The sequence below is a fragment of the Sus scrofa genome, chromosome 1 (assembly GCF_054392235.1).
Source record: "Sus scrofa isolate SSC_HxYL_T2T_F1_AM1 chromosome 1, Sscrofa_HxYL_maternal_Yorkshire_Landrace_v2.0, whole genome shotgun sequence".
In the NCBI taxonomy this organism is placed as follows: Eukaryota; Metazoa; Chordata; class Mammalia; order Artiodactyla; family Suidae; genus Sus; species Sus scrofa.
Genome location: NC_139383.1, coordinates 83,633,460 through 83,660,761, shown reverse-complemented (window position 1 = coordinate 83,660,761; position 27,302 = coordinate 83,633,460). Strand labels below are relative to the sequence as shown.

The 27,302-nt window shown below is 39.0% G+C and overlaps 1 protein-coding gene across 3 annotated transcripts in view; it reads right to left on the bottom strand.

Annotated features, from left to right (window-relative positions):
* UBE3D (ubiquitin protein ligase E3D) overlaps positions 1–27,302 on the bottom strand; it is a 581,163-nt gene that overhangs the window by 262,096 nt on the left and 291,765 nt on the right. The window contains exon 11 of one of the 3 annotated variants that reach the window (XR_014807534.1): positions 827–895. The exons of the other annotated variants lie outside the window; for them this stretch is intronic. The gene's annotated coding sequence lies outside the window, so the exon portion shown is untranslated. The remainder of the gene's footprint in view (positions 1–826; positions 896–27,302) is intronic. 3 annotated transcript variants of the gene reach the window in all.

Genomic DNA, 27,302 nt, shown 5'->3' with positions numbered 1-27,302 from the left:
GCATGAGATTACAAATACGTCTTTCCTTCCCCAACATGAGAGCATGAGCATCTTTGCAAGAATTATCAACATGCAGAAATACAGCCCTGGCATCCAGTACAGCCTATAAAAATGGGCTAAAAATCAGATTTCCAGGAAACAATTGTGGCAACCCAGTTTAGCCTGTTACCAAATAGAAAGCCTAGTGAGCACCTTCTTGCACTTAAGCCATGAACCAAGAAAATCAAACTGAACGGATTTTATAAAATCCCTAAATGAAAGCCTATATCCTTTTCCTTGGAAAAAGCAAAGAAATAAGCCACTGAGTTTTTTTTTTTTTTAATCTTTAACTTAGCTAGCATCCAAAATGCAGTGCAATGCAGGATATTTATCCTACCATCTCTTGTGCAAATACAAATCTCCATAAAATCAATTAATCTTATGGGTAGAAGGGGTCTTGGAGGTCATGAAGCCCAACCTCCCATCTGACATTCCCACAGCCAGGAGATTATGCAGCCTGTGTTCAAAAAGCTCCACTTGGGGAGCTTACCACTCTTTCAGGCTGCCCCTTCCACTGATGAAGAGTGACAGTTATTAGAATGTTCTAATATTGGGCTGAAATCTGCCTCCTGGTAATTTCCACCCACTGGTCCTAGTTTTGTCCTCAGAAGCATTTCAGAGTCTAACTCCCTCATTATCACCATGACAACTCTTCAAATATTTGAAGGCAAAGAGAGCCTTCTTCATCCAGGCTGTACCTCCCCAGTTATCATACCTCTCCATGCCTCCAGAACGCTGTCCTTTACTGGATCATACCTGATCGATGTCCTGGTTGAAATACACTCACCAGAATGTGATACAGTATGACCTTTGGGCCATGGGGTGAAGGCTTCTGTCCTTTTGCAGGAACATGTTCCTACATGAGAATAAAAATTCTGTCCTATTGCTCTCCCTAGTAACACCAGAAGCATAGGTGGTTGTACTCAACGGTGACATCCCAAGAACAGTTTTTCACAGCAAACATTACATTTTAAGACTGACTTCAGTTTAGTGCAATAAACAGTTTCAAGCATTCATGATATAGAAGGCTTTATACTAGGGGATATGGAAAACGCAAGGTGTTTACATCTGGTAGGAGAAATCAGGAGAAAAAAAAAGCACAAATAAACTATAAAACAATACAGAAAGAGGTAAGCAAATAGACAAGAAGCAAAATAGACAAGGTTATTAAAGGAAGAGGAAACCACGTCCGTGGAGAGGGCTAGCCAGGCTTCATGAAGGACACAGGAAGAGGCAGGATTTGAAGGGATCATGAAGGATAGGTGAGTTTTTAATAAGCAGAGAAACACGTTGGGAGAGTGAGGGATTTCAGGATGGAAGAGACAACTGGAAAAAAAAGAACTAGCGAAAGAAACAATGTCACTAGGAAAATAGCCCAATCAGACTGAAATGCACGAGATAAAGGGGGAAGGAACTGGGTGTAAAGCTGCAAAATCCATTTCAAGTTGAATATGTTTTAACAAATGCTTACCTATTAGGCTAATTACATAACTTCTACAAATCACCTGGTTATGGCTGAAGGCTTTTTTACTCAGTGTGAGACCCTCTAAGATAGTTATTTCCATACTCTTAATATAGTCAAATAAAACTGAGCCCCACAAAAACTGTTAGAATGGCCATCATGAAAAAGATAAGAGATAACAAATACTGGTGAGGGTGTGGAGAAAAGGGAACACTGCTCACTCTTGGTGGGAATGTAAATTTGTGCAGCCACTGTGGAGAAGAGTACAGAAGCTCTTCAAAAAATTAAAAATAGAAGTACCGTACAACCCAGAATTTCTGTACTTCTGGGAATAGAGTCAAAGGAAACAAAAGCACTAACTTGAAAAAAAAAATGTATATCCTGATGTTAATGGCAGCATTATTTACATAGCCAAGGCATGGAAACAACCAAGTGTCCATCCATGGATGAATGGATAAAGAAGCCGTGTTGTAGAACATATACATATTCCATCATATATATACATATATACATATATGATGGAATATTACTCAGTCATAAAAAATGAGGAAGTCCTGCCATTTGCAACCACATGAATGGACCTTAAGGGCATTATGCTAAGGCAAATACTGTGGGATGTCACATGCAGAATCTGAAAATGAAACAAAACCCGAAAAAGAATTCAGATTTGTGGTTACCAGAGGCGGCAGGTGAGGGGAGGGGGGATTGGAAGAAGGTATCAAAAGATACAAACTTCTGGTTCTAAGATAAATAAGTGCCAGGGATGTAACATACAACATGATAAATACAATTAACACTGATATCTGTTATATGTGGAAATTGTTAAGAGAGTAAATCCTAAGAGTTCTCATCAGAAGGAAAAAAGCTTTTTCTTTTTTATTATATCTATATGAGATGATGGAAGTTAACTAAAACCGTGGCAGTAATCATTTTACAAAATATGTAAGTCAAACCATTATGCTCTATACCTTAAATTATATAATGCTATATATTAGCTATATCTCAATAAAACAAGCCAGAAAAAAAAAAACTACAAGTATAAGACATATGAATATTTTGCAAACACAATAACAGCTAACATATTTTACTTTATTTCATACTGTTTATATGTCAGGTATTGTACTAAGTGATTTACATGAATGAATTCATTTGCTACTTACAATACCCATATAATGTAGGAACTGCTATTTTCTTCTTTTGATAGAAGAAACTGAGGCTCAGAGAGGTTATGGAACTTTCCCACGATCACACAGCTAGTGAGTGAGGCAGTAAAGATTTGAAGCTAAAGTCTGGCTCCAGAGTGAATTTGCTATACTATGCCTCTCGCATGAAATATGCAGTGACTTCTTTAACAATTTGTTTATAACCTTACTTATTTCAGCTTTTTAGAATATAGTTTCAGCCTATAGGATGTGCTAAAGCAACTTTTTGGGTTTATGTCTATCTGTTCATCTTTAGGAACTCTGATGCTATTTTAGATAGAGATTAAGAGGCTTATTTTGTGTGCCGAGTCCCAAGAATCCTAAATCATCATGGAATACAAGTCATTCCTCTATGGCTAACCAAAGGAATAGCTCCCAGTAGTCAAAAAATATACCTATAGGTCCTACACATTTCCCTTCATCCCTCCTCCAGGGCAGCATCCGTAATTTAAGGGGAGGCTAAATTCTCTAAGCTGCCACTCCCTCCCCACTTCCAGGATGGCTCGCAGCTGAATAATTCCCCGACAGATAACAATGCAACCTGTGGCCAAAAGCACTCCAGGAAAGAAAATTCCACAGCCACTCCCAAGGTAACAAATCCCCTGGCCTGACCCCTTGGCCTTGTGCCTCTTTATCAATTGAGAAAGTTGATTTACAGACTTCCTGTGAAATAGCTGTGTCCTAATTTCCTCCCCCTGAAAATCTGCTTTTATTCCACGGCAGCTGGCACCAGGATCACTTAATTGTGTGGTAGACGTGTTTTCTGGTCCTGACTCCTCTGCCTACCAAGGAAGTTAGCAGACCTGGCAGAGGTGACTTAAGGGAAGTGGGCTGCACTTGATGCTTATCACAGACCAAAAATCTGGGCAGGTAGGCAGACCCAGGGAGGGTCCCTAAATCCTCTACCTCCCTCTTCAGATCAGCTGTGCTGTCTGCTCTGATAGACCCATTGTTGACTGGCTTTTCTGAATCTTACAGGACTGGGCTAACTGGGTAAGAGAGCCCCAAAGTCTGAATGGCCAGAAGCTTCCAGATTCCTGTAGTGAATACTCAGGGTGCAGCTGGACCCTCCACCTCCTCCCAGCAGCAAGAAGGGGAGCAAAGGACCAAGCCATCCCTTCTTTCACCTCATATATCCATCCATACTCCTGGTATCACTGGATCTGGGAGGTGACTATCCCAAAAATAATAACTCCACTCAGAAGGGCAGCATCTCAAACAACCTGCCTCTCTGAACCCCAACCAGCCCCTTCCTTCATGAGGAAGAAGGACGCTTCCATTGTCTACTCTTGGTTCACTGATTTGACAAGCATTTCTTAGCATCTACCAAGCATCTAGCAGCTCCTCCAAGGCACTGCATCAAGGGATTGGGGGCCAAAGGGTGAGTATGTCACTGCTCTCACCTTCCAGGTGGGGTAGACCAATTATAAACCAAATCACTGACTCAGAGTGTGATGAATCCTACACCTGCAGTGATATGCTCACAGGCCATGCTAGAAGTCAATAACAGCCTGGAGAAGTTGCGGGATGTGAGATTTCGGCTGAGACTTGAGAATGAATGGGAGGATGTGAGAAAGACCAGGGAATCAGAGGTGCACTCAAAGAAAGCACTTTGAACAAGACACTAAAGTGTCAAACTAGATGCCATAAGAGAGAAGAAAGAGTGGGTAAGGCCTGAGGGGCAGAGGAGAGACCAGAGTAATTTGAAAGGTAGCTTGTGACCACACTGTGAAGGCCTTGCCAAGGAGTGTGGTACCCTGAGCAGGCCTCAAGACAGAGAAGAGCCAGGAGCTTTTTCTCTGTCTTCTAGAAAAATCTCTCTGGTATGGATCTAACTACTGAAGGTAGAATCAATACTTAGAAGATCATTCCAACAGTCCACATGCCTCTCCCTTGTTCTCTGCAAATGGGGAGGAGCTGGTGGACAGACCAGGACAGCTGCTATCAGAGACTGGAGGTGTGTCTGCAGGGGCGGCAGGGCCCCTTCTCTGTGGCCTCGGGCCCCATGAGGATCCATGGAGAGTGGGATCTCACCTGGCTAGAAGGTTTGGCAGCAAGCACGGAAAGTGCCTACAAATGGTGCCAGGCTGTGGACTGGAATGGATGGTTGGTCTAGTTCATGTTCCTCTTAAAATCACATAGAATCACATACACGCTAAAGGTACACAGACAGATTCCCATAAGGACTGCCCTCTGTGCATCCACCACTGTTTTAGAATTTTTAGGCTCAGGGACAACATGGAGAAGGGTGGCCAATGCAAAACACGGCTTAATATTCCTCAATCTACATTGCAGGCAACAAGGAGACAGCAAAGCAAATCTTTATGAAACCCCTTTTGAATGCCAGGGCCAAGGCCCCAGCACAGATCAGCTTTTATTCTGAAGCCTCTAGTTCTAGCTCACCAGAATAGCTACCTTTATTGATCACCTGCTCAGTATCAGACATCATACTACCTGCCTTGTGATGTAAATCTTAATCCACACAAATGCCACATAAAGATATTCCTATGTGGGAGATGGGATTAAGATAGCAGAATAGAAGGATAGAGCTCAACTACTCTCCTAAAAACAACAAAATTCACAATTAAAGGCTGAGCAATCTTCAACCAAATAGACCAGAAACCTTAAAAAAGATATCCTACTCCAGAAGACAAAGAGGAGGTCACATCAAGAGGTAGGAGAGGCAATTATGCGATATAAGCAACCCTATAACTCTGGGGTGGGAAGCCCCACAGACTGGAAAGTACCTGTTTCACAGAGACTCACCTACAGGAGTGAGAGTTCTGAGCGCCACATCAAACTCCCACGTGTGGGGATCTGGCACTGGGAGAAAGAGCCCCTGGAGCATCTGGCATTGAAGACCAGTGGGGCTTGGGCGCAGGAGCTCCACAGGACTGGAGGAAATGGAGACCCCATTCTTAAAAGGTGCACACAGACTTTCCATGCCCTGGGTCCCAGGGCAAAGCAAAGTCTCCATAGGAATCTGGGTCAAACCTGACAGCAGTTCTTGGAGGACATCCTGGGAAAACTGGGGTGAATGTGGCTTGTTGTGAGGGAAGCACATTGGAAGCAAAGCTCTTGGGAATATTCAGCAGCATGCCTTTCTCTGGAGGTGGCATTTTGGGAAAATCTGGCCCCACCAGTCAGTCAGCGCTGAGAAGCCCCAGGGCAAACAACAATCCAGGTGGGATCACAGCCCTGCCCCTCAGTAAACAGGCTGCCTAAAGACCCCTCAGGCACACAGCTGCCTCGAATCCCATCCAGAGATTAAGCCGCACCTACCAGAGGGATTAGAATTGGCTCCACCTACCAGGGGGCAGGCAACAGCCCCTCCCATCAGGAAACATACAGCAACCACCTTATCCACTTCAGCCACAAGGAGGGCAGACACCAGAAGTAAGAGAGGCTACAACTCTATTATTTTTACAAAGGTCACCACACCAAAAACCTATCAAAGTAAAAAGACAGAGAACCATAACTCAGATGAGGGAGAAAGGAAAAACCCCAGAAAATCAGCTAAGTGATGAGGAGATTCTCAGCCTCCAGGAAAAAGACTTTAGACTGTTGATGCTGAAGATAATGCAAGACATTGGATATAAACTGCAGGCAAAGATGGATAACTTACAGGAAACACTGAGCAAAGAGATACAAGCTATAAAACTTAAACAAGATGAGATCCAAAATACAATAACTGAAATAAAAAATTCACTAGAAGCAGCTAACAGCAGAATACGGGAGGCAGAAGAACGAATAAGCAAGGTGGAGGACAGATTAGTAGAAATTATAGATGCAGAACAGAAAAGAGAAAAAAGATTGAAAACAAATGAAGAGAGTCTCAGAAAACTCTGGGACAATGTTAAATGCACCAACATCCATATTATATGGGTGCCAGAAGGAGAAGAGAGAGAGAGGACAGAAAAAATATTCCAAGAAATAGTAGCCAAAAACTTCCCTAACATGGGAAAGGAACCACTCACTCAAATTCAGGAAGCACAAGGAGTACCATATAAAATAAACCTAAGGAGGAATACACCGAGACACATATTAATCAAACTGACCAAAATTAAAGACAAAGAGAAAATCTTGAAAGCAGCTAGGGAACAGAAACAAATAACATACAAGGGAACCCCAGTAAGGTTATTGGCAGATTTTTCAGCAGAAACTCTGCAGGCCAGAAGGGAGTGGCATGATATACTTGATGTGATGCAAGAAAAAAACCTCCAACCAAGATTACTTTACCCAGCAAGGCTCTCATTCAGATTTGAAGGAGAAATCAAAAGCTTCACAGATAAGCAAAAGCTGAAAGAATTCAGCAACACTAAACTAGCCTTACAACAAATACTAAAAGAACTTCTCTAGGCAGGAAAGAAAAGACAGCAACAGGAAAAAAAATTCCACAAATGAAAAGCCTCACCAGTAAAGGCATATATGCAGTAAAGATACGAAATCATCCATGCACAATTATGCCACCCAAATCAGAAATCATGAGAAGAGGTGGGTACAAATGCAGGACACTGGAGATTAACTTGCAATTAAGAGAACAATATGAGATTGATATATATATAGAGAGAGATTCATATCAAAACTTCAGAATAACTGCAAACCAAACATCTACAATTGATACACAAAGAAAAATCAACTCAAAGACAACACTAAAGATAGTCATCAAACCAAAAGAGGATAGAACAAGAGAAGAAGGAAAGGAAAAAGAGCAACAAAAACAAATATCAAAACAATTAATAAAATGGCAATAAGAACATACATATCGATAATTACCTTAAATGTTAATGACTATACACCCCAACCAAAAGACATAGACTGATTGAATGGATACAAAAACAAGACCCATATATATGCTGTCTTCAAGAGACCCACTTCACTTCTAGGGACACATACAAATTCAAAGGGAGAGGATGGAAGAAAATATTTCATGCAAACGGGGATCAAAAGAAAGCTGGAGGAGCAATACTCATATCAGACAAAACAGACTTCAAAATGAAGAATATTTTAAGGGACAAAGAACGTCATTACATAATGATCAAAGGATCAATCCAAGAAGAAGATATAACAATTTTAAGTATCTACGCACCCAACACAGGTTCACCACAATATATAAGGCAACTGCTAACAACCTTAAAAGGACAAATCGACAGTAAAACAATCATAGTGGGGGACTTTAACACCCCACTTACAGCAATGGACACATCAACCAGATAGGAAATCAATAAGGAAACACAGGCCCTGAATGATGCTTTAAACCAGATGGACTTAATTGATATTTATAGGACACTTCATCCAAAAGCAACAGAATACACATTCTTCTCAAGTGCACATGGAACATTCTCTAAGATTGATCACATCCTGGGCTACAAATCCAACCTCGGTAACTTTAAGAAACTTGAAATCATATCAAGCATCTTTTCTGACCACAACACTATACAACTGGAAATCAACAACAAGAAAAAAAAAACTGCAAAAAAAACAAACATGTGGAGACTCAACAACATGCTGCTAAACTCCAATGGATCACTGAAGAAATCAAAGAGGAAATTAAAAAAATACCTAGAAGCAAATGACAATGAAGATACAACATTCCAAAACCTATGGAATGCAGCAAAAGCCACTCTAAGAGGAATGTTTATAGCAATACGAGCCCACCTTAGGAAACAAGAAAAAGCTCAAATAAATAAGCTAACTTTACATCTAAAGCAGCTAGAGAGAAAAGAACAGGCAAGACCTAAATTTAGTAGAAGGAAAGAAATTGTAAAGATCAGAGCAGAAATCAATGAAATAGAAATGAAGAAAACCATAGAAAAGATCAATGAAACGAAAAGCTGGTTCTTTGAAAAGATCAACAAAATTGATAAACCCTTAGCCAGACTTATCAAGGAAAAAAGAGAGAGGTCTCAAATCAATAACATTAGAAATGAAAAAGAAGTAACAACGCACATCACAGAAATACAAAGGATCATAAGAGACTACTACATGCAACTATACACCAATAAAATGGAAAACCGAGAAGAAATGGACAAATTCTTGGAAAAGTACGATCTTCCAAGACTAAACTAAGATGAAATAGAAAAGATGAACAGATCAATCACAAGAACTGAAATTGAAATCGTGATTAAAAAACTTCTTCCAACAAACAAAAGTCCAAGACCAGATGGCTTCACATGCGAATTCTATCAAACATTTCAAGTAGAGCTAACACTTCTCCTTCTGAAACTATTTCAAAAAATTGCAGAGGGAGGGATTCTCCCAAACTCATCCTATGAGGTCACCATCACCCTGATACCAAAACCAGACAAAGACACCACAAAAAAAGAAAACTACAGACCAATTTCACTGATGAACATCGATGCAAAAATCCTCAACAAAATACTAGCAAACCGCATCCAACATTACATTAAAAGGATTGTACATCATGATCAAGTGGGATTTATCCCAGGGATGCAAGGGTTCTTCAATATCCGCAAATCAATCAGTGTGACACACCACATTAACAAACTGAAGAAGAAAAACCATATGATCCTCTCAAGAGATGTGGAAAAAGCCTTTGACAAAATCCAACACCAATTTCTGATAAAAAAAACCTTCCGAAAGTGGGCATAACAGGAATCTACCTCAACATAATAAAGGCCATATATGACAAATCCCACAACAAACTTCATTCTCAGTGGTGAAAAGCTGAAAGAATTCCCACTGAGATCAGGAACAAGACAAGGATGTCCACTCTCACCACTACTATTCAACATAGTTTTGAAAGTCCTAGCCACAAGCAATCAGAGAAGTAAAAGAAATAAAAGGAATCCAAATTAGAAAGGAAGAAGTAAAACTATCCCTATTTGCAGATGACATGATACTATACCTAGAGAATCCTAAAGACTCTACCAGAAAACGGTTAGAGCTCATCCACGAATTTGGCAAAGTCACAGGATACAAAATCAATACACAGAAATTGATGGCATTTCTACATGCTAACAATGAAAGATCAGAAAGAGAAATTAGGGAAGCAATCCTGTTTACCATCACATCCAAAAGAATAAAATACCTAGTAGTAAACCTACCTAAAGAGACAAAAGACCTGTATTCTGAAAACTATAAGACACTGATGAAAGAAATCAAAGGTGACACAAACAGATGGAAAGATACACCATACTCATGGATTGGAAGAGTTAATATTATCAAAATGACTCTACTGCCCAAGGCAATATATAGATTCAATGCAATCCCTATCAAATTACCAAGGACATTTTTCACAGACCTCGAACAAAATATTTTAAAGTTTGTTTGGAAGCACAGAAGACCCAGAATAGCAAAAGACATCCTGAAAAAGAAAAATGGAGCTGGAGGAATCAGGCTCCCTGACTTCACACTATACTACAAAGCAACAATCATCAAAACTGCATGTTACTGGCACAGAAATATAGACCAGTGGAACAGGATAGAAAGCCCAGAATTCAACCCACGCACCTAAAGCCAACTAATCTATGACAAAGAAGGCAAGGATATACAATGCAGAAAGGACAGCTTGTTCAATAAGTGGTGCTGGGAAAACTGGACAGTAACAGGGAAAAGAATGAAATGAGAAACTGCCTAACACCATACACAAAAATAAACTCAAAATGAATTAAAGACCTAGATAGAAGACCAGACACTATAAAACTCCTAGAAGAAAACAGAGACCAAACACTCTCTGACATAAATGACAGCAACATCTTCTCAGATCCACCTCTTAAAGTATTGACAATAAAAACAAAAATAAACAAATGGGACCTAATGAAACTTCAAAGTTTCTGCACAGCAAAGGAAACCCTAAACAAAATGAAAAGACAACCCACAGAATGGGAGAAAATCTTTGCAAGTGAATCGACTGACAAGGGATTGATCTCCAAAATTTATAAACACCACTCATCATCACTCACTATTAAAGAAATGCAAATCAAAACCACTATTAGGTACCACATTACACCAGCCAGAATGGCCATCATCAAAAAGTCTACAAACAATAAGTGCTAGAGAGGGTGTGGAGAAAAAGGAACCCTAGTACACTGTTGGTGCGATTGTAAATTGATACAACCACTGTGGAAAACAGTATGGAGATTCCTCAGCAAACTAAAAATAGAACTGCCATTTGATCTAGTAATCCCACTCCTGGACCTCTATCCAGAGAAAATCATGACTCGAAAAGACATATGTACTCTGATGTTCATTGCATCACTATTTGCAACAGCTATGACATGGAAACAACCTAAATGTCCATCAACAGAGGAGTGGATCAGGAAGATGTGGGACACAATGGAATATTACTCAGCCATTAAAATGAATGAAAGACCAGCATTTTTAGCAACATAGATGGACCTAGAAGTTATCATGCTAAGTGAAGTCAGTCATACAATGAGACACCAACACCAAATGCTTTCACTGACATGTGGAATCTGAAAAAAGGACAGACTGAACTTTGCAGAACAGATGCTGACTCAAAGACATTGAAAAACTTATGGTCTCCAGAGGAGACAGTTTGCGGGGTGAGGGGATGTGCTTGGGTTACGGGATGGAAATCCTGTGAAATTGGATTGTGATGATCATTATACAACTATAGATATGATAAATTCATTTGAGTAATAAAAAAATAAATAAATAAAATTAAACGTAAAAAAAAAAAAAAGATATTCCTATGCCTATTTTATAGACATTGAAATGGAAGTAAATAAATTACCTCAGTCACAATGCTGGAGTGTGGGGGTGATGAGACTAGATGTGAAAGCCATTTTCCTCCCAGGTCCCACATCTTGCCCAAGCTGCCACCTTGGGGATATCAGGTGAGCTCTGAGAGGTGCTGACCCAGAACAGGGAGGCTGTGGGAAAAATGAGAGAGGTGGGGCGTAGCTCTGGGCAGCCATATTTTTTAATTCACTTTTTCTAAGTGAAACTGATTTCATTTCAGGAGTTTTCCTATTACCTTTTAAGATAGAAAGAGGAATAGGTCACAGGCCCAAGAAGGCCTAAGGACTCACCTTCCAGCTCTGCCTTCACAGCCTCTTTCTTGGGGGGCATAACCCAGGTTAGGAGCCTCCAAAGTATTTGGGGGGAAGCAAAGCTCCTGAGAAGTAACTTTTTCAAAAAGTGAAAAAAAAAAATTGCTGAGTTTTGTGTAATGCAACAGCTCAAAAAGTCACCTGCCCACAGACCCTTTTTTTTTTTTTTCCTTTCCAGGGCAGCACCAATGGCATATGAAAGTTCCCAGGCTAAGGGTCAAATTGGAGATGCAGCTGCTGGCCTGTGCCATAGCCACAGCAATGCCAGATTTGGGCCACATCTGTACATATGCTTCAGCTGTGACAATGCCAGATCCTTAACCCACTGAGTGAGATCAGGGATGGAATCCACATCTTTGCACATACTAGTTGGGTTCTTAACCTGATGAGCCACAACAGGAACTCCCACAGGGCCTTTTTTCTATACAATACCTGCACCCTGCAGATCTACACATGAGGACATGGGGTGGCGGTAAGGAGACCTCACGCTTCTCACTTTCTCCAAGGCAATCCCAATATCCAGGTGTGGATTAGCCTCATGAGTGGTGAGTCCACCAGAGCCTCCTGCAGGATCTGTGAGTGTGAAGAATTATAAAGGTGCCCTGTCCTGACGACTGATGGGATGGTGGGTGTCATGAACTCCTCTGAGCTTCAGTTTCCTCATCTGTGAAATGGAGGCAGCAGAAGGTTGATTCATAAAATAATGCATTGAATGGGTTTAATATAACTGCCTGACATACCATAAGACTCAAGGCATATTAGCTATTACCTTTTAAAAACAATAAATGCTGGGGGTAAAATTATAGGAGATTTGTGAAAATACTTGATAAAACCAACTCTGTAAATATCAATGATTAGTGGCTGTTATTACAGAACACCTTCTGGTCTCTGCAAAAGGTCATAGTTCGTGTACATTTTCTATGTGCAAAGAAGAGACCCAGTTGTTGAAAGTTGATCACTCAGATGAAGGCTTCATTCTTCACTCAGCCCTGACTGGCAATGGAAAGAAACAAAAAACCACCTTTTTTCCACTCTGCAAATGGAAATTACATTTCAAGAGGCCACTTCCTTTTGGAGTGAGAAGCCAAGCACTCGGCTAGGGGTCTTTTTCATCAGGAAAGTGTGAGAAAACAAAGACCCTTTTCGCAGGTCCTAAGAAAGTTTTAGAATACTATTCTGCAAGGATCTTTAGAATTTTTTTTTCAGGTGGACAGTTCTAACAAACTGACCACACAATAGAATTTTGAACATTATAGAGAAGGGAGAGGCACTGGGAAATTGTCCAATTGTGTGGATATTCTGCAGCGGGCAGGGCATGGAGCTTCTGGGAAGCAGCAGAGAGCCCTCATCTGCTTATACATAGACTCTGATGAACAGGAACTACATTTCCTTTTCCATGAATCTTCTTTCTTCATAGGGACTCTCAGAGGAAGTAAGTGACACCCTTAGCTTAGGTCTGGCAGATTTGGGTCCACCAGGATGAACCCAGACACCTAGAAGTTTAGCATCCTTCCCAGAGAGGCTATCTGTCTACCAAGGTGCCCAGAATGTGCTGGGAAAAACTATATTAAGACACTGTGGGCACTTGATATTTGAGCAGCACCCAGCACCCAGCTGCTCCATCCCTGATCCTCCCCAGAGGATCGTGTGCAGTACACGAACTTGGGAAGAGCGGCCTCTGCTCACACCCTCCTGCTCCTTGATCTCTTCTCTCTTGTCTTCTGTCCCACCCTCGGTCCTGCCCCCCCCCCCACACACACACTTTGCTCACTCTTTCCTTGTGATAATGCTTTCCAATCTAGAAGCAATTTTACAGTTGCCCTGACACATGGACTTGGGAGCCCAGCGAGAGCCCGTGTATTGGACTCCAGATCAGGGCTCACTGGCATGTGCCCTTGGGCAAGACTGACAAACTCTGAGAAACCTAAAGATCAGCTACCTCCCAGAAGTGCTGGCAAGATTAAATGATCTCACGTGTTAGAGCATCTTCCACTGTGACTGGCAAGAGAAAGAATGCATTAAGTAGCAGCTATTAGTATTAGGTCCCTCTGAGCTGGGGGCTAAGAACATCCTTTTACATAAGAAGAAACTAAGGCATAAAGGGCAGATAGGATGGCCCAAGGCCATTCAATTAATAAGAACCAGAACTAAGTCTTGAACCCAAGGCACCTGATCCCCTGGACATGTTTTTGTCTTTTTTCATTTTTTTCCCAAAGGACACTTTTTTTTTTTTTTTAACAAACCCAAGATTTGTGTTAGTAACAAAGATCATGATTCTATGGGATTAGCTTTATTTCCTGGCTCTAGTGGCCAAGAACTGACATGATTCCTACCATCTTACAGTAGCCAGGAAATGGTCTGATTTGGACAAGCACAGCTTTACATATGTGTTAGACATATACATATGTGTATATTTGAACAAATTTTTTACCTAAGAAAAATTGTAGGTAGGTTAGGGATAGGAAATCTGCAGTGACATTCAGGGGACATTCAAGAACAGAGCAGAGACCATTCAATGATGTGAGACAAGAGGGAAAACAAATTCAGCCTCTATGTGATTCCAACTTTGCTGCAGCGTTGCTGAGTCAGGGTTTTCATTTCTTCAAATAAATGTTTGCAGTAGCTCTTATATTTCACCAGCTAGCTTGTGTTTGGTGTTTTATACATTCAAAATAATAATACATACTTTAAAAAAATGCAAGCATACACAATAGTACTGAATAGTGCTGAGGAAGCACCATCATTTGGTACGATGTGTGTGATGTATAAGAAAAGAACTTTTCTGAATATGGTTTGATAGTTATTATCTTAGAACTTGAGAAAATACACATAAATTAAGACTGTATCAGGCCTCATCCTGTTGAGAAATCAGAAAGCTTTCCTAGAACCTAAATGAACACTCATGAATAGAACCTCTCATTACAACCTGCTTGCAAACCAGATGGACAATAGCTTTCAGGTTAAAACCAGTAGTCCTTTAAAGCACATTAATTAATAGGGCACCCGTTCAAAAACCTCCAAAATGAGGAGGTTGTGGGGAGGGAAGTTGCAAGGAGTTTCCTGGATCTTCTGGAATAGTCCCGTGAACTCTTGAACCCAGGTATCCTTAAACTTTGGCTTCCCAGAGTTACCCAGGTCTTGTTAGTATAAGAAGAAGAAGGCCTGGGCATCTCCATGGAATCACTAAATATATGAGTCATTTCACCCAAAATACAGAGAATTTTATTTCCTATAATAAATATACTTTTAGTATTTATTATTAAATGTACCCCTTTTATAAAAAAATTAAGACTTCATTTTTTGGATCAGTTTCAAGTTCACAGCAAAGCTGAACAGAAAGTATAGAGATTTTCCCATATACCTTCTCCCCCTCCCTGCCACATGCCTAGCCTCCCCAATTATCCACATCCCCCATTAGAGTGGTACATTTGTTACAATTGATGAACCTACGATTACACATCACAATCACCTGAAGTCTATAATTGACACTACAGGTCACTTTAGGTGTTGTATAGTTTATGGATTTGGACAAACTTAGGATGATATGTATCCACCATTACAGTATCATACATAGTATTTCCATTGCTCTTAAAAATACCCTGTACTCCGCATGTTCATCCTTCTCCCTAACTGCCTACCCCAACCCTGGAAACCATTGATCTTTTCACTGTCTCCATGGTTTTGCCTTTTCCGGAAAGTCATGGAGTTGGAGTCGTGTGGTAAGTAGCATTTTCAGATTGGCTTCTTTCACTTAGTAATATGCATTTAAGTTTCCTTTGTGTATTTTAATGAGTTGATAGCTCTTTTTTCTTTTTAGCACTAAATAGTATTCCATGGTCTGGATATACCACAATTTGTTTATCCATTTACCTACTGAAAGATAATAATATACTTTAATCACAAACTGTGCAAATAATATGGAAGTAGTAAGTACTATATAAACTCTCAGAGTTTTAGACTTTAAGAGCTAAATCATACTATACTAGAAAGCTGTGAGGAGATAGGTTTAAATCTTGGTTGTCCTATTTATGAGCTATGTATTTTTGCACAAAACATTTATCTTCTCTGGGCCTTGGCTTTCTCAATGATAATATGAGGATAATATTATATACCTCTAATATGCTCTGAGGAGTGGGTAAGATGATATGCATGAAAACTCACAGTTAGATGTGCAACAATAGTTCTGTAATTCCACTCCTGGGCATATATCTGGAGAAAACCATAATTTGAAAAGATACATGGACCCTAATGTGCATTGCAACACTATTTACAACAGCCAAGACATAGAAGCAACCTAAATGTCCATCAATAGAGGACTGGATAAAGATGTGGCTGGGTATCTGGGGTTAATAGATGCAAAGTATTGCATTTAGAAAAGGATAAGCAATGAGATCCTACTGTATAGCACAGGGAACTATATCTAGTCACTTAGAATGGAGCATGATAGATAATAATGTGAGAAAAACAATGTATACACGTATGTGTGACTGAGTCACTTTGCTGTATGTAGAAAATTAACAGAACACTGTAAACCAACTCTATGGAAAAAATAAAAATCAGTTTAAATAAATAAATAAATAAATAAAATTAGTCGTTAAAAAAAAGATGTACATACAGACAATGAAATATTATTCAGCCATAAAAGAGAATGAAATAATGCCATTTGCAGCAACATGAATGGACCTAGAGATGATCATACTGAATGAAGTAAGTCAGACAAAAACAACATCCTATGATATCACTTGCATGTGGAATCACAAAAAAAAAAAAAAATACAAGTGGACTTATTTGCAGAACAGAAACAGACTTACAGACATAGAAAACAAATTTATGGTTACCAAAGAGGAAAGGGGAGGGGGAGGGATAAATTAGGAGTTTGGGATTAATACATACACACTACTATATATAAAAGAGATAACCAACAAGTTCCCACTGTAGAGCACAGGGAACTCTATTCAATTTTCTGTAATAACCTATATGGGAAAAGAAACTGAAATGGAATGGATGTATGTATATGTATAATTGAATCACTTCGATGTACACCTAAAACTAGCACAACATTGTAAATCAACTAGACTCCAATATAAAATAAAAATTAAATAAAAAAGAAAATCCTGAAAATAGTTCTCAAAAAAAGAGAAATACACATGTACAAAATCCTGAAATTATTTTTAGCCTGATGAAATGTGATTAGAACTATTGATAATAAACAATTTTTAAAAAGAGTTCTGTAAATGGTGGTTGAATCTGAATTGGCCCTGAGGCTTGAAGTGTCCAGTTGTTAGAGGCAAATGTGTGTGGCTTCCAGCTGCTGCCCTTCCCCCACCCCAAATCTCTAGAGTTGCCTTCAGAGAATAGTGGGTTTTTAGTTACTCTGGGTCATCTTTCCTTCAGAAGATCTCAAAATTCTCAGATATAACTCTATTCTCAGAAAGTAAAGAATCACACCTTTTCTTTGAAAGCACCAGTTTCCAAACAGGAGGGAGCTTTATTTACACTATTTTGTTTTAGGGAGAACAATCTTTTTTTGTTTGTTTGTTTGCTTGCTTTTTAGGGCTGTGCTTGTGGTGTATGCAAGTTTCCAGGCTAGGGGTTGAATCAGAGCTACAGCTGCCAGCATACACTACAGCCACAGCAACACAGGATCCGAGCTGCCTCTGGAACCTACACCATAGTTCACAGCAATGCTGGATCCTTAACCCAATGAATGAGGCCAGAGACCAAACTGCATTCTCATGGATACTAGTCAGGTTTGTTTCCACTGAGCCACAACAGGAACTCTAACAATCTTCATTAAACTGAAATTTTATCTTGATGCACAATCTCTATAAAATTGGGGTGTACATGGTGGTGCAGGGCTGTGATTTTGGAATGGGGTAGGGTTTGGCCTCCAGCCAGCTTATCTTCTCTCCAATGACCAACCTCCTCCACATTCCCCAAAGCCCCCCAGATAACTCCCAGCAACCCCTAGGACAGTTTGAAAACTTCTATTCTGAAGGGACAAATAAGCCTTCTCATTCTAGGGTAGGAAAAGTGCCAGGAATGTTGTGCTCCAGCAGTCATGACTGTGATCCTGTTCTTTAATCAGCCAAGGGAAAATCTATATAATCCTGGGAAAATCAGGACATTAAATACCCACAGGGTCACCTTCTATTGAGAAGTCACAACCGAAGAGAGATCTGCCCCCTTATTTCATTTCAATTTGTTGTGACCTTTAAAACTATCTTGGGTCAGTTCATTAACAAAAGCTCAAGGAAGGATTTATTGTTAGCCCTTATTATCCCATCTTTAGTATATTAGTTTGATGGCAAATAAAATAAGTGGAGGTCACATAGGGTCTTTCCTTCTTTCTTTGTTTCTTTTTCTTTTCTTTTCTTTTCTTTTCTCTAGGGCCACACTTACGGCATATGGAAGTTCCCAGGCTAGGGGTCAAATTAGAGCTGTAGCTGCCAACCTACACCACAGCCACAGCAATACGGGATCCAAGCTGTGTCTGTGACCTACACCACAGCTCACCACAACACCGGATCCTTCACCCACTGAGCAAGGCCAGGGATCAAACCAACATCCTCATGGTTATTAGTCAGGTTCATTACAACTGAGCTACAATGGGAACTCCACACATAGGGTATTTCTGATTTGAGCCTAAGAGAGCAAAACTGCCAGACTCAATACTCTTGCAGGTTTAAATTCATAGAATGGTTTTGCACCTACTTGCAGACATCCTCCAGAAGACTATAAAGATAGTTACAATCCACCTGGGTCTAAGCAAAGTTCCCAGGGTAGGGGTTACATACTGGAGCAAAGTAAGCAAAGTGACATAAGAGTATTGTAGACAAGGCCTTGCCCTGGTGTCAAGTTTACTTCAATCTTCCAAGCGGAAGGAAAAAAGAAAGCACCATGCTTTCATTTGGGGGCTATTTATACACCTCCATAATTACAGATGTGAAAGCAATGTCTTTGTAAGAAAGTTCAGGCTAAAATTAGTTTTAAGACTCTGGATAATAGCTTTCCAGTAGCTATTTGTATTTCTCTTCAGATTGACTACTAGCAGTATCTTTATCTACAGAAATGTGCTCCACATGGTTTAACCCAAGATTACTACATTTCAAGAAAGAAAAAGGCCCTCTTTCCTTGGCTGGAAGCAGACAGAAGAGATCGCCACTAATTCCCTGTAGCCCCAAACATTTCCCCACTGCGCCACACGTAACAGTCAACCCCTTCTAAAAACTATTGAGTTGGAGCTCCCACCTTGGCTCAGTGGAAACAAATCTGACTAGTAACCATAAGCACGCAAGTTTGATCCCTAGCCTTGCTCAGTGGGTGAAGGACCCAGTGTTGCTGTGAACTGTGGTGTAGGTCACAGACCTGACTCAGGTCTGTGACTATGGCTGTGGCATAGGGCAGTAGCTATAGATCCGATTCAACCCCTAGCCTGGGAATCTCCATATGCCTCAGGTACGGCCCTAAAAGGACAAAAAGAAAAATAAAAAATTTAAAAAATTTTTAAAAACTATTGAGTAAAAGTGACTTCACAGCACTTTGCAATTTAAGCTCTTCTTTTAAATAATACATGTTACTATTTTCACTCATAAATTCATTGCCATGCAAGCCCTATTTACAAAAGCAAGTGTTAATAACACACAGCCTGTCATATTTTCTACATCAAATGTTACCCATTCATAGAGCTTGCTTCACTCTCTTGGAAAATGGGTCTTTTTAAATCAGTGAGAGGCCAAAATCAAATAAATTAGATCCAACTGAATTTTTTACACTCTGCACTCTTCTTGCCCTTTCCCATCTTAATGCTTAAACTAAAGAGATTTATTTAGTCCAAGACTGTGCTTGCTGTTAGAGGGATGCAAGAAAAATTTCCTAAAAGAATCATGTTTTCCTAGTTGTGAACTGGAGAGAAACAGAATGTGTAGGGTGGTGAGACAGGGAGTGAGCTAACTTGGAAACAGAACCCGCTGCTCAGCCTTCTGGCTAAAGATTTGGAAGTGCCAATATTCTGGTCTAAACGGGAGGCTGAGTTTCATAAATATCCATGCTGTTATGTGATTATCCCCAGAAAGGAGAAACTATGAGTCACGGCAATGCAAGCAAATTAAAACAAACAAATAAAGGAAAACACAGAAAAAAAACAAAACTGTGATTCAATGCTGTTCGCAGGGATGAAATGCTGTTTTCTTGCCAATGGCCACAAATTATACTCCAATGCTCACCAGAAAGTCTAGGAACTCACAGGTTAGGACTGAGATTCAAGACAGAAGACTGAGCACATATGCATCAACCTACCTTTCTCCTCCTGTGTCCTACTGAAATGGTAGAAAACTTATTTTTTTATATGAACCTATAACAATACTGGCAAGAAAGGAATCAAGCAGAAGAATATAAGACTGAAGGAAACAGGACAGAGAAAGCAAATATTGTTAAATGAACAAAGAAAACAGAGAAGGGAAAACAGCACTTCAAAACTACAGTGCTGAATGAAACTTTAAGATTTAGGTCACCTAATACAAAAGGCAGAAATGAAACCTGGGACACTCATCAAGCTCATTAATACAAAACTGAATGTGGAAGAGCTGAGCCAGTCAGCTCTTTACAATTTCCAGAATTATAATGGCTAACATTTATTGAGAACTTAGAAGAATCCAGGTACTCACTGAACCTTCAAAATAACTACCTGAAGTAGGCATTACTTTTGTCCTTACTTGTTAAATAAAGCAACTGAGGCACAGAGATTATGCACCTTATTTACAGTCACATGGTTAGTAAGTGATCAAACAAGAACTGAAACCCAGGAACAGTTTGTCTCCAGAAAGCATTTTCCTAATAGCCATGTTATGTGCTATGCTACTGCCATCAAAGGCCAGCTGAACACTGCTCCTTTATGAAACTGGGTGGGGTGGGGGTCTTCAGATTCAGCCTGGCAGATGGAACATCCCTAGAAGTAACAACAATAAAAAATTTTAGCATTCAGTGTTCATTTCTCCAGTGAAAAACAAGCATTGCCTTACTAAGAAACTGAGGATTCTGAAAGATGGAAGTCAAATGGGATCAAGTTAAAGAAGAAAACCACAAGCCAAAGCAGATGCAAAAAAACAAAAACAAAAGCAAAACAAAACAAAACAACAACAACAAAACCAACCTACTGAAGAAAAAAAATAAAAGAAAAAGGGAAAGAAGGAGTTTGAAGCCCAGACCCAGAAGTTACTGGAGAGAGGAGTGATCTTAGGGCCACTGAGAGACAAGTGCCCCACCCTGCCCCAGGGCCATGCTGGTGAGCAACAGAAATGATGACCCTGGTGAGAATTGTGACTATAAGCACTTGGGTCATGGACAGAGAGTGAAACCCTAAGTAAAAGAAGGATAAACAGGAATCCACTAACCCATAACACTGCCTATGTCCTCTAAAGATAAGCACTCCTGCCCCTCCTCCAGCAACTTGAGAGTGTACCTCATCAGATAGCAGACATGACCCTCTCCCCAAAGCAGGCTTCACCACAGACTCACAGGATAGCTTGAATACAAAGAAGAATGCAAAATCAGGGTCACAAATATGTTGACATAGAATATCACCAAACATAATAAATGGATGTACTTGCAACCTGAGGAAAGAGAGCAAACAGAACAGACCTTTAAGATGTAAATAATAAGGTGCAAATAATTCCCTCAAAGACAGAAAAGTGAGTATGATGTCCATAAAGTGAAACAAAGGTAGACCCTGGAAACTGAAAATGGTTACTAACTTGGCATACCTGAGATTAAAACAGTCTCTGGACTGGGAGAAATAAGATTCAGCTGAGGGATGGGTCACCCTATGAAAAACAGAGGAGTAAATGAAAGTCTGGGTACATGCAGAATCATGAGACAATGCTCTGTTCCCAGCAGGGTACCAGAATGTTTTCAGTGATATTTTACTCTCCAGAACTTCTATACGCTACAAGTGCAACTGTAAAAGAAAAAAAATTTTAATAAAAATAATATAGATGGAGCATGATGAAGAATAATGTGAGAAAAAGAATGTGTATATGTATGTGTAACTGGGTCACTTTGCTGTACTGTAGAAAATTGACAGAACACAGTAAATCAACTATAATATAAAAAATAAAAATCATTTAAAAAATAAGGAGTTCCCGTCGTGGCGCAGTGGTTAACGAATCCGACTAGGAACCATGAGGTTGCGGGTTCGGTCCCTGCCCTTGCTCAGTGGGTTAACGATCCGGCGTTGCCGTGAGCTGTGGTATAGGTTGCAGACGTGGCTCGGATCCCGCGTTGTGTGGCTCTGGCATAGGCCGGTGGCTACGGCTCCGATTCAACCCCTAGCCTGGGAATCTCCATATGCCACGGGAGCGGCCCAAGAAATAGCAACAACAACAACAACAACAACAACAACAAAAAGACAAAAGACAAAAAAATAAATAAATAAATAAATAAAAATAATACAAAGAAAACTTTAACAACTGCTATTATTATATTCATGCAGAAATTTATGTCCATAAAATAAGATTAGAATGCTTATAACAAGAAGCATTCAGAGTAAAAAGATCTTTCAAAATTAGATATATGACAAGTAAATATCAGACTGCTGGAAAATAAAGAGAAAAGCCTGAAAAACTTTCAGAAAGTCAAAAATAGTTATAGGCCAAAAAAAAAAAAAAAATCAAAATTGCATCAGGCTTCTCAAAAGCAAGACTAGAAACTTGAAGAGAATGGAGCAATGCCTTCAAAAATTCTGAGGGAAACTGATTCCAACACAGAATTAACTTCAAATCCAGCTAATTACCAATTAAATACAAGGGTAGAATAAATATGTTTTCAGAAGTGTGAGGTGTTAAAATGAATATCCCATGTGCTGTTTCTCAAGAAGCTATTGGAGGAAGTGTTCCCCCAGAATGAATACATGAAATAAGTCAATGAAATTTTGGAACAAGGAATTCAACACAGGCAAGGTGAGGAAATCCCCAAACTGATGTTGAAAGGAGACTCTAGCTAGGCAACAAGCCTGAGAAGAGATAGGTCCAAATTAGAGAAGTTCAGAAATTTCTGGTAGAGTAAACATGTAGAATCTATTGTATGTCAATTATACTACAATAAAGTATTGTCTTTAAAAAAAAGAAATTTCAAATAGAGAATTCTCCAAAAAGACAAAATTGATGGCATACCACATGTGTTGAAACATATATAAGGGATATTTTTAAATTAGCAGAAAGTATTGGTATAAATTAAGGATAAATGTATATTGAAAACTAAAATGAAAAAGGACTAATTCCAGTGAGAGTGAAAAGATATGCTACGGAGTTCTAAATAAAAGTAACATGGCCATAATCATAAATGTATAATATTCATCTAGACAGAATTATGTATAAGTTCATCTGAAAGAAGGAATGGAAGATTTCTTGTGGAATTAATAAAAGAATGATAAATCTACCTGGAAACGAAACAACATGCTACTAAAAAACCAATGGGTCAATGAGGAAATCAAAAGGGAAATTAAAAAATATCTCAAGACAAATGATAATGAAAACACAATTATTCAAAATCCGTGGGATGCCACAAAAGCAGTTCTTAGAGGGAAGTTCATAGCCATACAGGCCTTCCTCAAAGAAGGAGAAAAATCTCCTACCACCTAAAAGAATTAGAAAAAGAAGAAAAAACAAAACCTAAAGTCAGTAGAAGGAAGAAATCGTTAAGATCAGAGAGGAAATCAATAAAATAGAGATTCAAAACAAAACAGAAAAAAAAATCAATAAAACCAAGAGTTGGTTCTTTGAAAGCATAAACAAAATTGACAAACTTCTGGTCCAACTCACCAAGAAAAGAGAACCCAAATAATGAAAATAAGAGATGAAAAAGGAGAAATGTCAATAAATACTGCAGAAATATAAAAAAAATAAGTGAATACTATGAACAATTATATGCCAACAAATTCGACAACCTAGAAGAAATGGACAAATTTCTAGAGACAAACAAACCAACAAAACTGAATCAAGAAGAAATAGATCATTTGAACAGACCGATAACTATAAATGAAATTGGATACATAATAAAAACACTCCCTATGAACAAAAGTCCAGGACCAGATTCTACCAGACATACAAAAAGGAATTTATACCCATCCTCCTTTAACTTTTCCAAAAGACTGAAGGAGACGGAACACTCTCAAAGATATTCTATGAAGCCACCATCACATGAATACTAAAGCCAGACAAAGATACTACTAAAAAAGAAAATTATAGGCCAATATCTTTGATGAATATAGATGCAAAAATTCTCAACAACTTTTAGCCAGCTGAATCCAACAAAACATAAAAAAGATCATATACCATGACCAAGTGGGATTCATCCCAGGTTCACAAGGATGGTTCAACATACACAAATCAATCAATGTCATATACCACATTAACAAAAGAAAAGTCAAAAACCACATGATTATCTCATTAGATTCAGAAAAAGCATTTGACAAAATCCAACATCCATTCATGATTAAAAAAAAAACCTCTTACCAAAGTGGGTAAAGAGGGAACATAATTAACATAATAAAAGCCATTTATGACAAACCCACAGCCAATATAATGCTCAATGGAGAGATGATGAAAGCTTTCCTGCTAAAATCTGGAAAAGGACAAGGAGGCCCACTCTCAACACTTTTACTCAACAGAGCATTGGAATTCCTGGCCACAGGAATCAGACAAACAAAAGAAATAAAAGTATCCAAATTGGAATAGAAGAGATAAAGTTGTCACTTGATGCAGATGACACGATACTATATAAAGAAACCCAAAGGTCTCCACAAAAAGCTACTTGAAATGATCAATGAATTAAGCAAAGTAGCAGGATATAAGATTAACATTCAGAAATAGGTTGCATTTCTGAATACTAACATTGAAATATTAGAAGAGGAATACAAAAATACAATACCTTTTAAAATCACACCTGAAAGAATAAAACACATGGGAATAAACCTGACCAAGGAGGTGAAAGGCTTATGCTAAGTACTACAAAACATTAATGAAGGAAATTAAAGAGGATTCAAAGAAATGGAAAGATATTCCATTCTCCTGGACTGGAAGAATTAATATTGTTAAAATGGCAATATTATCCAAAGCAATCCACAGATTTAATGCAATCCCTATCAAATTACCCATGACATTTTTCACAGAACTGGAACAAACAATCCAAAAATTTATATAGAACCATAAAAGATCCAGAATTGCCAAAGCAATCCTGAAGAACAAAAACCAAACAGAAGGCATCACTCACCCAGACTTCAGACAATATTACAAGTCACAGTAATCAAGACAGTGTGGTACTGGTACAAAAACAGACACACAAGCCAATGTAACAGAATAGAAAACCCAGAAATAAACCCAGACACCTATGGTCAATTAATCTTTGACAAAGGAGGCAAGAATATAAAATGAGAAAAAGTCACTTCAGCAAGGGGTGCTGGGAAAAGTGGACAGCTGCATGTGAATCAAAGAAACTGGAAGACACCATCATACCATGCACAAAAATAAACTCCAAATGGCTGAAAGACTTAAATATAAGACAAGACACCATAAAATTCCTAGAAGAGAACATAGGCAAAATATTCTCTAACATCAACTGTGCAAATGTTTCTTAGGTCAGTCTCCCAAGGCAATAGAAATAAAAACAAGTATGACGACAACAACAACAAAAATCCTTTTTTTTTTTTTTTTTTTTGTCTTTTTGTCTTTTTGCTATTTCTTGGGCCGCTCCCGAGGCATATGGAGGTTCCCAGGCTAGGGGTCCAATCGGAGCTGTAGCCACTGGCCTACACCAGAGCCACAGCAACGTGGGATCCGAGCCGCGTCTGCAACCTACACCACAGCTCACGGCAACGCTGGATCGTTAACCCACTGAGCAAGGGCAGGGACCGAACCCGCAACCTCATGGTTCCTAGTCGGATTCGTTAACCACTGCGCCACCACGGGAACTCCAACAACAAAAATCCTAATGGGACATCATCAAAGTTACAAGCTTTTGCCCAGCAAAGGAAACCATAAAAAAAAGAGAGAAAAAAGCCAAATATACAACCTAAAAAAATAGTTAAAAATTATTGCAAATAATGCAACCGACAAGGGCTTAATCTCCAAAATATACAAACAACTCATACAACTCAACAGCAGAAAGATAAACAACCCAATTGAAAAATGGGCAGAAGACCTAAATAGACATCTCTCCATAGAAACATACAGACAGCCAACCAGCACATGAGGAAATGCTCAATGTCACTAATTATCAGAGAAGTGCAAATTAAAACTACAATGAGATACTACCTCACACTGATCAGAATGGCTATCATTAATAAGTCTATAAATAACAAATGCTGAAGAGAGTGTGGAGAAAAGGGAACCCTCTTATGCTGTTGGTAGGAATGTAAATTGGTACAACCACTATGGAAAACAGTATGGAGGTACCTCAGAAAACTAAACATGTGCTCCAGAAATCCCACTCCTGGACATATATCTGGACAAAATTTTCTTTCAAAAAAGTACATCCAACCCTGTGTTCATTGCAGCACTATTCACAGTAGTCAAGACATGGAAACAACTAAATGTCCATCAACGGATGAATGAATTAAGAAGATGTGGTACATATACACAATGGAACACTGCTCAGCCATAAAAAAGAACAAAACAATGCCATGTTGCAGCAACATGTATGCAACTAGAGATTCTCATACTAAGGGAAGTCAGAAAGAGAAAGACAAATACCATATGATATCACCTATGTGAGGAATCTAAAACATGGCACAAATGAATCTATTATAGAACAGAAACAGACTCATGGACATAGAGAACAGACTTGTGGTTGCCAAGTGGGAGGAGATGGGGAGGAAATGGGATGGACTGGGAGTTTGGGGTTAGTAGAGGCAAACTATTGCATTTGGATTAGATAAGTAGATGAGGTCCTACAGTATAGCACAAGGAACTATACATATAATCACTTGTGATAGAATATGATGGAAGATAATATGAGAAAAAGAATGTGTGTGTGTATATATATATATATGACTGGGTCACTTTGCTGCACAGCAGAAATTGACAGAACATTGTAAAGCAAATATAATAAAAAAATTTTATAAGTATGTTAAACCTTGATTTACATGATAAAAGACTGATAATTTTTTCTGCTGTTGCGTGCCAGTAAAACATTTTATTTTTATAAGCTTTTTAGAGTTACTTGACCATTAATAGCAACAACTTGGAGAGAATCATGACTACTTTGCAAAAAATAAATTTCCGAAGACTCACACCTACCTAAAGGAAAACAAGAAATAAACCAGCAACAGGCTTCTCATCAACAACACTGGATACTCCAATGCCAAGTTGCAGCACTTTCAAAGTTCAAGGAAAAATAACTTTCAAGATTTTTATACCTATGCGAGTTATCAAATATTGTAAGAATAAAATAAAATATTTTCAGCCATGTATGGATTCAGAAAGTTTACATTCAGGCATGCCATATAAAAACTTTTTTTAGAAAAAAAACTTTCAGCAAAACAAAAAAGTAATGCAAGAAAAAATATGA